Source organism: Trachypithecus francoisi, unplaced genomic scaffold (genome assembly GCF_009764315.1).
Source record: "Trachypithecus francoisi isolate TF-2019V2 unplaced genomic scaffold, Tfra_2.0 Lachesis_group1, whole genome shotgun sequence".
Taxonomy (NCBI): Eukaryota; Metazoa; Chordata; class Mammalia; order Primates; family Cercopithecidae; genus Trachypithecus; species Trachypithecus francoisi.
In genome coordinates, this window is record NW_022681454.1 from 158,355,782 (window position 1) to 158,372,176 (window position 16,395).

At 40.5% G+C, this 16,395-nt stretch overlaps 1 pseudogene; it reads left to right on the forward strand.

Moving 5' to 3' along the window:
- The first annotated feature begins 1,111 nt into the window (after positions 1–1,111).
- Positions 1,112–16,395, forward strand: part of LOC117084971 — a 28,975-nt pseudogene continuing 13,691 nt past the window's right edge.

Below are 16,395 nucleotides of genomic sequence, written 5' to 3' on the forward strand. Positions count from 1 at the left end.
TTTCTTCAAAAAGATGGCAGAAACATCACAAAATGGGGAAGTTTGCACAATAGCACTGACTCTGTATAATTAGTTAAGATACGCATCCAAGGCAAAAACAATTATCATTAGGGCAAAGAGAAAAGTTCATGTTTAGGTAATTGGCTAGAATGAGCAAGGTTATACTAAGTAACAACCCCTAAATTTCAGTGGCTTAGAACGACAGAGGCTTATTTCTCACCTATGTGCTATGTCTTTCCCAGAGTGGCTGAAGTTTCTGCTTTATATCATCCCACTCTAAGACCTCGTTGATGGAGCAACCACCATCTCCTACATGTCCAGTCCTTGAGTCAAAGAGAAAAGACAGCTCTGAAGAGTCTTGCACCGGCAATTAGATGCCAGTCACCTGATCCACGGGAAGTCCAATCTTACAATGTGCCCAGAAGAGAAAGGTAGCTAACATATTTCATAATGGCTACCACATTTAGAAAGTAAATTATTGCTGATTTCCACTCAAACTATAAAATCCTATATAATTCCTAGAAGAATAATAAACTAAAAATATGTATTTGAACACTGCCAACTTCATTTTCCCGGTTTGTAAGTAAGTAAAAGGAGCTTTACAGTTCAGGATAAAATTGTGCCTTCTGGTGTGCCTCCTGGTGTGCCTCCAAGGTGACAGACTGAGCCCAAACAGGATCTCTGCACCCACCAGGTGCAGCTACCTGGCAGTATTGCAGTTGTTTGCAGAACACCTAAAAGGAACACAGAACTGCAAAGACTGTACTTAGGGGACACAGTTTTTTGCAAGTTATAAGGAGCAGACATACTAGAGGGCAAAGATTTAACAATAATGAAGATGTCAACATTTTCCAGATGGGAGAATGATATGTGTGTGTGTGTGTGTGTGTGTGTGTGTGTGTGTCTGCTCACACTTCACCTGGCTGCACTTCCCAAGAAACCAAGAGAAATTAGGTACAGCCCAGCAAAGAGAAAGAAGAATAAGGTGGTCTTAGGTTGTAAATTCCAGAACTTCTGAAAGATTTAAATATTGAATATCTGATCTCTTTGCAAGAACCAACAAAGATTTATGAGGAGAAAGTGTGAAGGGGACAGGATTTCTAACGAGTTAATGTTCGGAGCCGACCCTCCTACCGCCCATGAAGAGAACAAGCGGCCGCATTTACTGCTCCTCCCACCTCTGCGTTCGGAGGAGATTGTCTCTGACAAAGTAGTTCAAGGACTCTTGCAAGCTGAAAAAGAAAATGGGCAGAAAACAATTGAACCTAAAAATACAAAAGAAAAGAGAGGGATGCCTAAGGAGAAATCGAAAAGTGAGTAGAAGAGACGAAAACAAAAAGAGAGGCCAGTTAACGGAGAAGGAGAAAGAACCCGAGAGAAGAAAGTACGCTGTGGGATTCGAAACGACGGAGGATTTGTTTTGTGAACTTCTGATTGTGTGTGGAGGGTGGAGGGTCACACACAGATGAGAGGCTCCAACAAAAATGATATGAAAGGGAATTGAGACAAAGCAGGAAAAGGAGCATGAGAAATATTACCTGAGTTTATGAATTGCATTCCCTTTATTGTTTTCCAGAGACTGAAGGGTTTCATTACTTTTGGTTATTTGGATATGCTTAGATGAATAGGACTCTGTAAGGCTTTCATTTATCTTTAAATACACAGATAAGAAATTGCTGTAATTTATTTAGAAATGCAAGAATTAATATGTCATGATACACTTAAGAAATATCAAGAAATGTTGGTCTTTGGTCAACAGAAAAAAAAAGTTTGATCGTCAGCATATTCGAAAGGTTTTAAAGGTTCTCTTTTCTTTTTTTTTTTTTTTTTTTTTTTGAGGCGGAGTCTCGCTCTGTCGCTCGGACTGGAGTGCAGTGACCGGATCTCAGCTCACTGCAAGCTCCGCCTCCCGGGTTTTTACGCCATTCTCCTGCCTCAGCCTCCCCAGTAGCTGGGACTACAGACGCCCGCCACCTCGCCCGGCTAGTTTTTGTATTTTTTTTAAGTAGAGACGGGGTTTCACTGTGTTAGCCAGGATGGTCTCGATCTCCTGACCTCGTGATCCGCCCGTCTCGGCCTCCCAAAGTGCTGGGATTACAGGCTTGAGCCACCGCGCCTGGCCAAAGGTTCTCTTTTCATAGATTGAAAATAGCCTCCAGCTTTTTTTGTGATGCTGTTATTGGCCTTCTTCACTGCTTTTGGACCCTGGGTCAGGTATCAGTTTATTGTCATACGGGTGCAAATACACCCTTCAATACAGTGCGTTGTGATCAACCACCAGTTCCTTTAAGCCTTTCTCCTTTAAAGTGACAGTGATGTTAAACTGTGTCAGTAGAGGGCGCTGGAGGAAGATTCCAAGAAAAAGAGGCTTCCGTGATTTGCAGCACAGGCAGAGGAGTTGAGTGTCAGCCACGCTGGAGCCTGACCAAACCACAGGACCAGGACACAATCCCTCGGCAACCTTGCACACTTGGCCCGGGGATAACCTGTCCTCAGCCCTGAGAAGCTTTTCCCAGACCCCTGCCCCAGTGCATCCCATGCACTCTGAAGGCCCTCTTGTCCCACAGCCAGGTAGCACTGCACCCCCATTGCACCAGTTGCTGATCACCTGTTCCCAGCTACAATCCCGAGGGTTGCCTAGTGTTTGCACACAACTCCATACCAGCTAACTTTCTCTGCTACCAAGTGGCCAAGGCAAACCTCATCCAAGAGATCTCAACCCCTTCCAAATGTTTCCTCCCTTTTCTTATATCTATGGTTACTTTTTTATTAGAGTTTGAAATTTTTATACTCAACTTTTCCTGTTAAACCTACTATGTGGTTTCTCTAGAGCCCAGATTGCTACAGGCCCTGATGTAATTTGCTATACCAAACTCCACACCTAATACTGTTTCTTGTGCAAGTGTGTAACTGGCTCGTTCATTTGGAAACATCCATTTTATGAATATTGAAAAATGAGCAGATAAAAAAACTTACATAGAGCCACAGGAGTCTGCAGTCGATCCAAAACCAGATTTTCGATGACTAAAGAATTATCTTTAGGCTGGATGCAGTGGCTCATGTCTGTAATCCCAGCACTTTGGGAGACCAAGGCAGGCGGATCACTTGAGGCCAGGAGTTTGAAGCCAGTCTGGCCAACATGGTAAAATCCTGTCTCCACTAAAACTATAAAAATTAGCTGGGCATGGTGGTGGGTGCCTGTAGTCTCAGCTACTTGGGAGGCTGAGGCAGGAGAATCACTTGAACTCAGGAGGCAGAGGTTGCAGTGAACTGAGATTGTGCCACTGCACTGCAGCCTGGGCAACAGAGTGAGTGAGACTCCATCTCAAAAAAAAAAAAAAAAAAAAATCCTTTAATCCACTGCTGAGTAAACAGTTAAAAAATAGTTATAGATCTACAGGGAAACACATTCTGTGGAGGCAAGACACGGAGATGAAATGACATATCCAAAAATGTAATTGAGGGTGAACTTCAGTCTAGATCTTGTGATTTTTCACTCGTCCTGAGCCTAGAAAACGCCAGCTACATCACGTGCGGATCTGTTTCTTAACATGCAGCACATTCTAAAGGAACACTCAGGATCTGTTTCTTCTCTAGGCATCCTGCCCCACTGCTTCAGAGATTTAATGTTTCACCGCGAAAGTTAACCGCTAAACAGTTAAAAGGATTTTCCCTACCCACTCCATGACCACACACACAAAGAAAAAAGTTTTGGTATATCTGACTTCTAACTTGCATCTATTCCTACCTCCTATCATTTCATTTTTTTCTTCTTATTTGTAAATGCCACCACTGCTTTTGAAAAACCAGGTTATGGCCGGGCGTGGTGGCTCACGCCTGTAATCCCAGCACTTTGGGAGGCCGAGGCGGCCGGATCATGAGGTCAGGAGATCGAGACCACTCTGGCTAACACGGTGAAACCCCGTCTCTACTAAAAAAAAAAAAAAATTCCAAAAAAACTAGCCGGGTGAGGTGGCGAGCACCTGTAATCCCAGCTACTCGGGAGGCTGAGGCAGGAGAATGGCGTGAACCCGGGAGGCGGAGCTTGCAGTGAGCTGAGATCCGGCCACTGCACTCCAGCCTGGGCAACAGAGCGAGACTCCGTCTCAAAAAAAAAAAAGAAAAGAAAAACCAGGTTATAATTTACTGCATTTTAAAAAGTCTTAATTATGGATCTTGCAGCCTTCTTAATCTTGTGAGCAATTATTTGAGTTTTCTCTTTTTCTGTTTGTCATGTCACATGCCTAAGAGTAGAATTTACATTAGTAGTTCTCAAGCCCATGAGTCCCAAACTAAGAAAAGAGAACCTACAGGTTATATCAGCTTTTGAAAGATAAAATAACATCCTGTTGCAAATACCTTTAATTCAAATTTGTCATGCTCCAGAGGGCTCATCTCTTTCAAAAGTGCAGAACTCAGAAGGCCAAGAAATGGCAGTAGAAGGTGTGATCTTGAGTGTGGAATATCTGTGCAATTACTACATTAAATATTCATGCAATTCAGAGCAAATGAAATTTCTCTCATAATCAACTTGCAGTCACAAACTAGTATGTATCTTATTAATCTCTTAACAGGAATGAGACCAAATATAAATTTGAACCATACTAGCAGTTATTGTCTGATCTGCTTTTCCTTAACTTACTAAAGAAAAAAATCCGCATATGAGAAAAAAATGATATGAGACTTTGTTAGAAAACAATGGCTGAGTCAAACCTTGGAAGATACTATCAATTGAAAATATCTGAATGCATTTTCAGCAAGACTTACGATATTACAAACCGACATCAAGTTACTTGAAATGCATCAGATGTAAAAGTTGAAAAACCTATTGCTAAGAATGTCAAAAACTGAAAAATAATATTAAACAAAGTGGAGCCATGCATAATTCCTATGTTAATACATTTATCATCAATCACCAGTTTCAGATCAACTGCAAATCTTCTATTCTTTCAAAGGTCTCTATACTTTTGATTTTTTTAACTTTCTGAAACTTTACTGTTGTAAGTTTCCACATAGCCTGTGGGTAGACTGTTTTGAAGAAGTTTCTTTCCATTTGCTGTCCTATCTTCGGTATATTCATGTAATCTTTCTCCCTCAAAGCCTATTTCCTTACATCATTTTGAAGTAAAGATTTGACATTCTTACCAACCACCTTAAACTCCTCTTCAGCCCCCACCCCCAACATTGCTATTATCATGATCCTAATACAAGCTCTCATCTTCTTTCGCTTGAATGATTCCAGCAGATTCCAGACTTGTCTTTCTGCTTCCCCTCTGATCTATTCTTCCGTATTGCCTCTAAAGTTGTTTGCAGTTAATGGTTCTGGAATAAGTATGTATTCATTTTGAAAGTAATGAAATTGCATCTTCACTTCACATTAAAGACTCAACACCTGATGTGTTATATACTTAATGTAAATACAAGACAAATCTGTAAAGCTTTCAGAAGGATATGAGAAACTATCTTCAAGGTCTTAGGGTAAGAAAAGCTTTCTTTAGTAAGTCATCAAAAGCAGAAATTAGACATATCTTAGTTTATTAAAATTAATAACTCATCAAAAAGTACATTTTAATAAAGTTTAAAAACACCCAAGAGTGGGGAAATCTATTGCAGCCCATAAAACCAGCCAACATTCAGGTCCAAAGTATGTAAAATCTTCTATAAAGCAATAAGAAAAGACATACACAATTAAAAAAAAAAAAAAAGGACAGAAGACTTGAACAGGCACTTCATACAAAAGAAATCCAATGGCTAAAAAATATGAAAACGTGTTACATATTATACATAAAGCATAGATTATGATTATATTTATTATAGAATCATATTATATGTATGATTATATATAAATACCTCATTAGTAATCAGAAAATGGAAATTGTGGAAATCATAATGAGATTCTGTCACATACCCACAGACTGACAAAAATTAAAAGTCTGACAATAACAAGTGCTAGCAAGGATATGGAGCATCAGGAACACTCAAATACAGCTGTGTCAGGGTTAAATGGTTCCTGGCACTTTTGAAAATGATTTGGGTCTCTTTCACTGAAGTTGAAGATATGCTTATTTTAAGGCCCTGAAAATTTGTGTTTCTGGAGAAACTGAGTTTCTACTGATATATGTAGCAATAGTAAATTGTTTAAATACTGTACTTATAAAATGGAAATGTACCTGTCAATGAAAATGAATCAATTATAGCTATCCAAAGCAAGTAACAGCATTAATCAAAAGAAGCAAGACACGGAAGGACATATGGAATGACTTCATTTACATAAATTTCAAAAACAAGCAAAACTAATCTATAGTGTTTAGAGGTACACACCTCTGCAGAGGTGGTAAAACAATAGAGCTAATCAAGGACTTGATCATCATCATAAGGTCGGATTGCAGTTTGCATTAGGCTGAGAGGGGAGGGTATGAAGAGGAAGGAACTTCCGGCATGCAGGCAGTATCCTGTCTCAGACCTGGGTACTGGATATATGGGTGTCTGTTTCGTAATTTTTAAATAAACAGTACCTTTATGTTTTGTGAACTTTTCTATGTGCTAGACTACAATAGAATGTAACCAAATTTTTAAAAATTTGTGGAATAGACAAATGTGAACAGAAATATATAAACGTAGCCGGGCGCAGTGGCTCACACCTGTAATCCCAGCACTTTGGGAGGCCAAGGCAGGTGGATCACCTGAGGTCAACAACATGACACCAGCCAACATAGTGAAACCCCATCTCTACTAAAAATCCAAAAATTAGCTGGTGTGGTGGCGGGCACCTGTAGTCTCAACTACTTGGGAGGCCAAGGCAGGAGACTCACTTGAACCTGGGAAGCAGAAGTTGCAGTGAGCTGAGATCACTCCTCTGCACTCCAGCCTGGGCACAGAGCAAGACTCTGTCTCAAAAAAATAAAAACAAATATTATATATATATACCTATTTTTCATAGACCCAGTTGGGTCAAGTATGTTTTCAGTTAAGGAAATATTTATACCACTTTTAGTAGTCATTTGTGACCTTGCAGTCCCTGTTGTCATGGACTGTGTCTGCTGCTTTTGTGGGTTGTGAAGGCTTCTTCCATATCTCCAGATTTGGCACTCACCAATTTTTTTATTATGGACTCTATGACCATCCCCACTGAAAATGATATTTAGAATGAACCCACATATCCTGAGTATTTTAAAAAAGATAGACAAAAATCAAATAAGTGAGAAAAGTCTGATCATTTGAACTTTCAAACTCAAAGAGAGAGAATGCAATTGGCAATATCTTTCTGATCATAGTGGGAAACCCCAGACAAGTGCAGGCTGCTGCCCTGGCTGGCATGAGAACTTCAGAGAAACCACTGGTCCTGTCTCCCAGCTGTTACTAACCCAGGTGACTCAGATCACCTGCTTCATTTTGTTCTTTTCAATTTTCTCTGGCACAGCTATTAAAATGTTTAAAGAGAAAATGAAATATCTTACTTGGGGAATTTTACATATTTGGTTATTCTGTTGCTACAACGACTGTTACCTTGTACTTCTAGTTTATTATTATTCACCTGTTCCGTGTACAACACTGAGTCGCTAATGAAACACGGGTACTGTGCTGGGCCCAGCGCTACAAGAAGCCACTCATGCACAGCCACTGCATTCTTTCACAGACTTTTCCAACAATGTGATGGGGGAGGCAATGGATATGTTGCTATTTTATTATTAAAATTAGACTTATTATTAAAATTAGAATCAGTTGTCTTTTGCTCGAAACAACCTACGTCAAAACTTAGGGGCTTAAAGCAGCATTTTTTTTTTAGCTCCAATTTAGCAAATTAGCTAAGCAGTCTCCTCTGATCTGGTTAGCTGTGCTCATACTGGGCAGGCTCTTTAGTGATGCAGCTAGCACCTAGCTGGCTTAGGATGGCCTTGCTTATATGCCTGGCCAGGATGATAGGGAAAATGGGTCACATGTATCTAATCGTACTGTAGGTTCACTCGGGCTTCTTCACCTGGCAGAGTTCCAAGGGCAGCCAAAGGGCAAGCCAAACCGATAGAGACAGGAGGCAGAGAAATTCTGGGAGGGCAGGTCCCAAGTGAGGGCCCCACCCTCAAGCTGAAAAGCCTGATACCATGACCCAAAGTGAGAATTTACACACCTGTTTTCTTTCTTGAATGTTGCCTTCTCCAAAACCACCCATGGCCCACCCCACCACCCCTCCTGTACCTATAAAAACCCCAGGATTAGCTGGCAGAGAGAGGAGAGGCAGCTGGACATTGGAGACGATGGTTGGATGTCACAGAGAAGCAGTTTGACTTCAGAGGGACAGCTTGACAATGTAGCTTCAGAGAGGAGTCTGGCTGGGGATGGTCAGACTTCCGCAGAGGACAACTTTCCCACTCTGTCCCCTTTTTAACTCCCCTTCCTGCTGAGAGCCACTTCCGTTGGCAATAAAATCCCCCACATTACTGTCCTCAAATTGTTTGTGTGACTTCATTTCTCCTGGCTGGACAAGAACTTGGGGGCCATGAATGTGGGTGCAAAAGGCTGTCACACTGACCCTCCACTGAGCTGCTAACACTTAAGCCATCTGCAGATGGCAAAGCTAAAAGAGCACTGTGTCACTCCTTCTGAGGCTTCAGAGGTCATGGGCATCCCCCCTAGATGCTGCTATGGGACCCACATGGAGTTTTGCTCCTACTGGCACCCAAAAGCACTCACCCTGGCTCCTGTACCCACTCGCCTGTGCTCCCCCTCCTGCGAGGGGTGGAATGCAGTGGGACAAAGCAAGTGGGTGGAGTACAGCCCTGACAGCACTGAATCAGCTGGCTAGTTCTACCACCTGGGCACTCCTGTTCTTGCCCACAATGGGGTCAGGGAAATATCCTGCTTCAAAATGAGCAAGCATGTTTGAAGGCTCTGCTTATGTCACATTTGCTAAAGTCCATTGGTCAAAGCAAAGCACATGATTTAGCCCAGAATCAGGGCAGCAGGGGACTACCAAGGAATGTGGCTGCAGAAGATGATGAATTCATGGCCATCCTTGCAACCCATCACAGCCCTAGAGAAATTTTACTAGGGTCATACAGTTAGTGTGTGGCATTGGGACCATAGCTTATGGCTCCCTTCGGTTCAATGTTCTTTCCACCGGGGCAAATAAATGTAAGGAATAGGGAAGCAAATGGAGTGGGAGCTGGGGAAGATGTGCAGGGGAAAATGATCAGCAAGTTGCACAGAATAGTTCAGATTGCAAAGTAATCTTTTTGATCTGAATTTTTTGGTTAATGTGCTTATCTTGTTGAAATCAACTGAACAACTGCACGTTTGTTTACAATGCTAATCAATTTCAGAATACTCAAATCACCAACAACATAAATGTGACGATAAACACGCATCCCAGCTTCCTATATCCTTTCATCCTCTTCCCATCTCCCCAGGATCAACACCTCATTACTGCTTTGCAGAGCACAGAAATCCTTTATTTCTTTTGTAAGTACACATAATATCTAGCTGGGTTTCACAAAGTGAATGTTCCTTAAGTTTGGTTGACTAAATGATCATTAGCATAAAGAACACATTAAAATATCAAACGATTTACCCTGGGAATATTTACTTTATTATGAGTGTTGTTAACGCTACAAAGACTGTTCAGGCCCCGCAGTCCAAGCAGTGCCTTCATTTGTATGTTTAGTTTTCTGTCACTCATATGTCACATTCAAAACATGGGAACGCTGCCCACAGGTTTGGAAAAACCAACAGACATAAACGGTTAAGAGGGCCATGGAGCCAGACACTCCCACCCCACCCCACTGGTGTGGCTCTCACTCTTACCCTTCCCAGCTCTTTGTCCTCGAGCTGGTTGTTAATGCTTTGAGACTAAGTGTTCACATCTGTAAAGTGACTAAGTGTTCACATCTGTAAAGTGTACCTGCCTCAAAGGGTATGTGAAGGATTGAACAGTATCTGTTTGTAGCATGCAGCACAAAGCCTGGCTCATGGTGAATATTCTTTCAATGATTACCCCTACCGTTGTTAATAGTATTATCATTACAAGACAGATTATTTAAAGAGGGATTGGTTCACAAACTTAGATTGCAGGAGAAACTGAAAGATCCATCTCTAAGGAATTCTAGGATTTTTTTTTTTTTTGCTTGTTTTCTAAAGTTCATTAAATCTCATTTAGAGCAAACCAGAGAAGCTGTTTCATGAGTCTTCTGATGTATTAATTAGTTCACCCAGGCCTTTCTTTCATCTCCCTGTCTCCTTTTCCCTATTCAGAGGACCGATGTTGTTGACCTATCTTTACACACTTCCTTCTACCCAGAGTCACTCACTGCCTTTCCACATATATTCAAAAACATCCCAGGTGTGAAAAAAATCAGACTGATAAAAATGCAGGCTAGTCATTTGTTCAAAAAAAATCACCTTTCTGAATAAAGATGAGAGATTTTACTAGTAATACTCTTCTTGAAAAAAATCATGTTTTCATTCATATAGAAGAAAGAGAAGGCAAACTCTTTGCAAGGGGCAAGTCTTGTTCTTCTTTGGGTCCCCATTGCTTCTTAAACAGCCATGTGCATCTACAAGGAGGAGAATATCTTGCTGAAACAATAAATGGTTCCTAAAGAACTCAAAGACCCCTGAGGAAATTATTATTAATTTTTCAATCACCATTTTAACAAGGAAAAATTTCAGATTCAAAAAATTAAAATGGAATCCCTGGAGTCATATGGCACTTGTATAGTGAACAAGTCTCAGTGGACTGGTTTTCCAAAAATATCTTGGTCATTTTCATGAAGGGCTTTTTGAAAAATAAATACCAACAACACAAAAACATATATATACACATACACACATACACACACATAATAGAGGTAGTTATATATAAGTATGGCCTAGTTCAGAGACATGGATTAAAAGGCTACTCTGTGTAAAATTGTTTAAGATACACAAAAACTGGCTGGGCACAGTGGCTCAAGCCTGTAATGCCAGTACTTTGGGAAGCCAAGGTGGGCCGATCACTTGAGCCCAGAAGTTCAAGACCAGCCTGGGGAACATGGCAAAACCCCGTCTCCACAAAAAATATAAAACTTAGCCAGGTATGGTGTTGTGCACCTTTGGTCCCAGCTACTTGGGAGCCTGAGATGGGAGGATTGATTGAGCCCAGTAGGTTGAGGCTGCAGTGAGCTGAGATTGAGCCACTCCACTCCAGCCCGGGTGACAGAGTGAGGCCCTGTCTCAAAAAATGAAATATGATACACTAAAGTCTATTCGAGTTCAAATTATTTTCTAAAACAATTGTTACTATGGTTCTCATTTGTTTAGGTTAATTCACCAACTCCTGTAGTAGTAACTCTGGGAGAGGTAACATAATGAGTCACTACCTGTGGAATATATCAGTGTGAATTAATTCATCCAAAGAAAATGAAACAGACTAGCTGTTTTTATGTCAAAGGAAGGGGATACAGAGATTCTGAGCATATATGGCAGGACTTCACCCTGATAAATCTTTTTTGTTTGTTTTTTTGAGATGGTGTCTTGCTGTGTTGCCCAGGATGCAGTGCAGTGGCATGATCTTGGCTCACTGCGACCTCTGTCTCCTGGGTTCAAGCAATTCTCTTGTCTCAGCCTCCTGAGTAGCTGGGATTACAGGTGTGCACCACCACACCTGGCTAATTTTTGTATTTTTAGTAGAGACAGAGTTTCACCATGTTGGCCAGACTGGTCTCGGACTCCTGACCTCAGATGATCTGCCCACCTCAGCCTCCCAAAGTGCTGGGATTACAGGCGTGAGCCACCACGCCCATGTCCAGCCCACCCTGGTAAATCTTAAGCTCACAGGAGATGGGATAGGAGGGTATGAACACAGGCAATGTAATACGACTCAGTTGGTAGTTAGGCAATTTTCTCTAAGCCTCAACTTCTTCCTTTGTAAAACAGAAATAATAATTTTTTTTTTTTTTTAGCTCAGAGATTCACTTTGAGAATTAAATTCAATAATATGGTTGAAAAACTTTAATGTTTTTCAAATGTAACAAATTAATAAATGGGTCCTAGAGGTGGGTGGCAGAGGGTCATAAGCACAAAAAACTAACATGTATTAAGATGGGATAGGAGCGTTGATATAAGTAAATGAATACATAAATACATAATATAAGAAATGTCAGTTACTGAAGTTCTGCCTGAACTTACTCCTGAAAAAAACAGTGTAGATATTGTATTCAAGGACGTATTATAAAATAAGGATAAAAATAAGACAAGTTGCTGCATTAAACAAAGTTTCTCTAACGTATTTCTGAAGAACCCTGGAGACATGAAAGTCAGTTTCTTTCCTTGATCTCTCCTTTAAAAAAAAAAAAAAAAGCAACTGCTAAAAAAAAGTGGTAGATTTTTAAGCCCTGGCGTGCACAGATGCCCATGAGATATGAAATGAGAAAGCTAACTGCTGAACCATATTCATATATAGATTCTATTATTTATATGTATGTTTGTAAATGCAGACAAAAAGAGCTAGAAACCACACTAAACTATTAATAGTGGTTACCTCTAAGGGGAAGAGTAGGACTGGGGAAAGGTAGGAAGGAGGACTTTCTTTACATGTTTATATTATTGAAAAATTTTGCAGTTAAACCCTTTATGATTTCAAAAAAATTTTTTTCTTTTTTTTTTTTTTTTTCTTGAGACAGAGTCTCACTCTGTCACCTAGGCTACAGTACAGTGGTGTGATCTAGGCTCACTGTAACCTCCACCTCCCAGACTCAAGTGATTTTCATGCCAAGTAGCTAAGACTATAGGCGTGTGCCACCGCACTGTGCTAATTTTTGTATTTTTAGTAGAGATGGGGTTTTGCCATGTTGACCAGGCTGGTCTTGAACTCCTGGCCTTAAGTGACCCCCCCACCTCGTTCTCCAGAAGTGTGGGATTACAGGTATGAGTCACTGCGCCTCGACTATGATTTCAAAAATTTACTATAATATATAGCCTTATAAATCACAGTTATAATTTTCTTACCATTGGGAAAGGATGGAGGGTAAAGCCTTGAAGACTAAGTGGGAACTGGTCAGAACACCTATATGGCAGAGGTGTTCAAGTTTCACACATAATGATGTAATCTGAATAGGAAAAACATTGAAAGGAGATATGAAGTTTTCAGCATGGAATTTGGTATTAGTTCATCGCATCACTATGAACTCCCTCAAATCCCTTGCCATTCCAGCCATGGTTCATACTCTGCACTTCAAGAAATATGAATTTCAACTATATCTGCAGGCTAGACAAACCTTGAGAATGCACAAGTTTAGATCAGGAAAAGCCCCAAAATAGAATCCTCATACATAAGAGGTGAGCATAAAAAGAAAAGCTAACGAAGGAGTCTAGGACACCACACCTGGTCTGAACTGAGAAGGAGAATCTAAAGTGGCAGGAGAAAAGTTCAATGCAATTGCCATTGAAACCAAGGGAGAAAAAAATTAGAAAGAGAAAGCACCAGTTAAGAATGAAGAACTAGGCCAGGCGCGGTGGCTCACACCTGTAATCCCAGCGCTTTGGGGGGCCGAGGCGGTCGGATCACGAGGTCAGGAGATCGAGACCATCCTGGCTAACACGGTGAAACATCGTCTCTACTAAAAATACAAAAAATTAGCCAGGCGAGGTGGCGGGCACCTGTAGTCCCAGCTACTCGGGAGGCTGAGGCAGGAGAATGGCGTGAACCTGGGAGACGGAGCTTGCAGTGAGTCGAGATGGCGCCACCTCACTCCAGCCTGGGCGACAGAGCGAGACTCCGTCTCAAAAAAAAAAAAAAAAAAAAAAAAAAGAATGAAGAATTAGGCCGGGCGCCATGGCTCATACCTGAGATCCCAGCACTTTGGGAGGCCAAAGTGAGAGGCTTGCTTCAGCTCAAGAGTTGGAGACCAACCTGTGCAACACAGTGAGCCCTCGTCTCTGTTAAAATTTTAAAAAAGGAATAAGCACAAGTATCTGCCTTCTAATTGGCTCCAAATCCCAAGCAATGGCATAAAATAACAACTTTGTGAAAGTACTATCAGTAGAACCATAATTTTAAGAAATTCCTGAGAGCCATCAGATGACATCAAATGCACGGAGAAACAAAACCGTGCCCCATGTGCACACTGAAGATGATTTAACAGATTTAACAAGGGTTAACGGATTAATCAAGGTCAAACAGGGATTATTTCCAGGAAGCAAGCATAATAGATGCCTCTCCCTTTTCTTATCTATATTATCTTAGTTCCATAATAAATAAACAGTATTTTGTGATATTAAGCAATATTTTTAATTAAAGGAATGTATTAATTATCTCTTGCTGAGTATAAAATTACTCTAAAACATAGTATGTTAAAACAACATTTATTTATTAGCTCATAATTTCTATAGGGCAGGAACCTGGTCATGACTTCTCTGGGTCCCCTGGTTCATGATCTCTCATAAGGCTCTAATCAAAGTGTGGGCCCAGTGTTTGTGGTCTCATCTACAGTCTCGACTAGGGAAGGAGGTGCTTCCTGGTTACTCAGTGGCTGTTGGCAGCATTCATCTCTTTGTAGGCTGCTGGACTGATGGTTTTAATTCTTTACTAGTTCTTTTCTAAAGGCAGCTCCTGGTTCCTTGTTTGGGGGCCCCTACAACATAACATCATGCTGTATCAAAGTGTGCAAGCCAAGAAAGCAACAGAGAGCATCTGCTAGCAAGAAAAAAAGTACCAATATTTTATAACCTAATTATGGAAGTGACATTCCCTCAATGTTGCCATGAATAGCAGGAGGCAAGAATCATGGGCACCTATCATAGAGACTTCCTACCTCAAGGAGTCCTTCTTGCGCAAATTATTACATTTAGATCCATCTGACTCTAAAACTATACCCAAGTGCTTCAGTTTACAGATGAGAAAACTGTGACTCAAGCGATTCCTTTACTTACCCAAGGTCAAGTCTAGAGTGAGAACCAAGATCTCCTCAGCTTTATTTTAATTTTCATTACCTATATTTCAGCTGCTTCTAAATCCAAGCACAGATCCTACATACCAACAGCTTTAGGGTTTGCCTGTGGACAACCCTCCTTCTGAAGATTCACCAATAGCATGAAGTCTCTATGTTACTGACATGGTATTGAATCACACAGTAGCTGAGTGACTGTTTAAGGTTTTAGAGTAATTGCCTTACCTCCCCAAAAATGTACCTCCCAAGTAAAAACAATATTTCATGCATCTTTATTTTCCTTTAAATCCTAGGAGCTTCCTACCCACAGAAAGAATTTAGTGAACAGTTTGCTGACTGACAAAAGTTTAAAACTTCAAGGAAGCATAAATGTTAGAGAAAGAAACATGGTATGGCTTGCTACTGAGGGTCATATAACATCCTCAAATTGTCAAATAAAAATTTCCTTAAGTAATTTTTATGGGATAATATGGGGTCAATGAATTAATGAGAGCAAGGGTCAGCATTGCCCACCTAGTAAAGTTCAATGTGAGGAAATGTAAAGACCTTAACTAATTCCCACCTCTCAGTCTCTGGTCCCGGGCTAGTTAGCATTTCTACTCCTTGGGGCCTTCATTTGCATGAGGAGGGCCTCAGCTTAACTTTTAAGAGTATAAAAGATATATAAATGACAATGAAACATTTGGAATGTACAGACCAATGAAAAATTGTGGACAAACATTCAATGTTTGAGAAGAGAGTAATCACAATTATTTTTATTATTTTTCCAGTGCCCCAATCCACTCCCTTTTCCTCCATACAAAGTAAAATCGATCTCTAAATAAACTGCAAAGGAGGAGGTTGAACTAATCATCCTTTTATAACAAACCCACTGCCTCTGTAACAGCACTAATCCATTCATGAGGACAGAGCCCTCATAACCTAATCACCTCTTAAAAGTAAGTCCCACCCTCCCCAACATTGCTGTGTTGTGGCTCAAATTTCCAACATGTGAAATTTGGGAGATACATTAAACCATAGCACTTGGATATCTATGTGGATAAAACAGGTACTTGCAAACTTCTCAGTAAAAACAATAGCTGCACATTTTGTCCAAGGCATTATGAATTCCTCCACATTATAAATTTGCCTCCAAAAAGAAACGAGAAGGTAGGTTGTAGGAAGATAAGTCGTTTCATTTTTGTGACACTCTGGGAAAAAAAGGAAATATAATTATAGCTTCCTCAACATTCAAAGATGAAGAAAATGTTCTAGCATATATTTAGTAATTGGTAGACCCACTGTCCTAAGCACTGGTACAGCAAGCAATACTAAAACAACAGCTTGTTGATGTTAAGACAGGTGATTTTAACATATGGGTAGGTGAGGATAGCAGTACAGCAATATATACGCAATTAATTCTAATGATACTACTGATAGAAAAGTCCAGAAACACATCAGTGATGTAACTGAAGATTTTACAACATTTATACTTTTA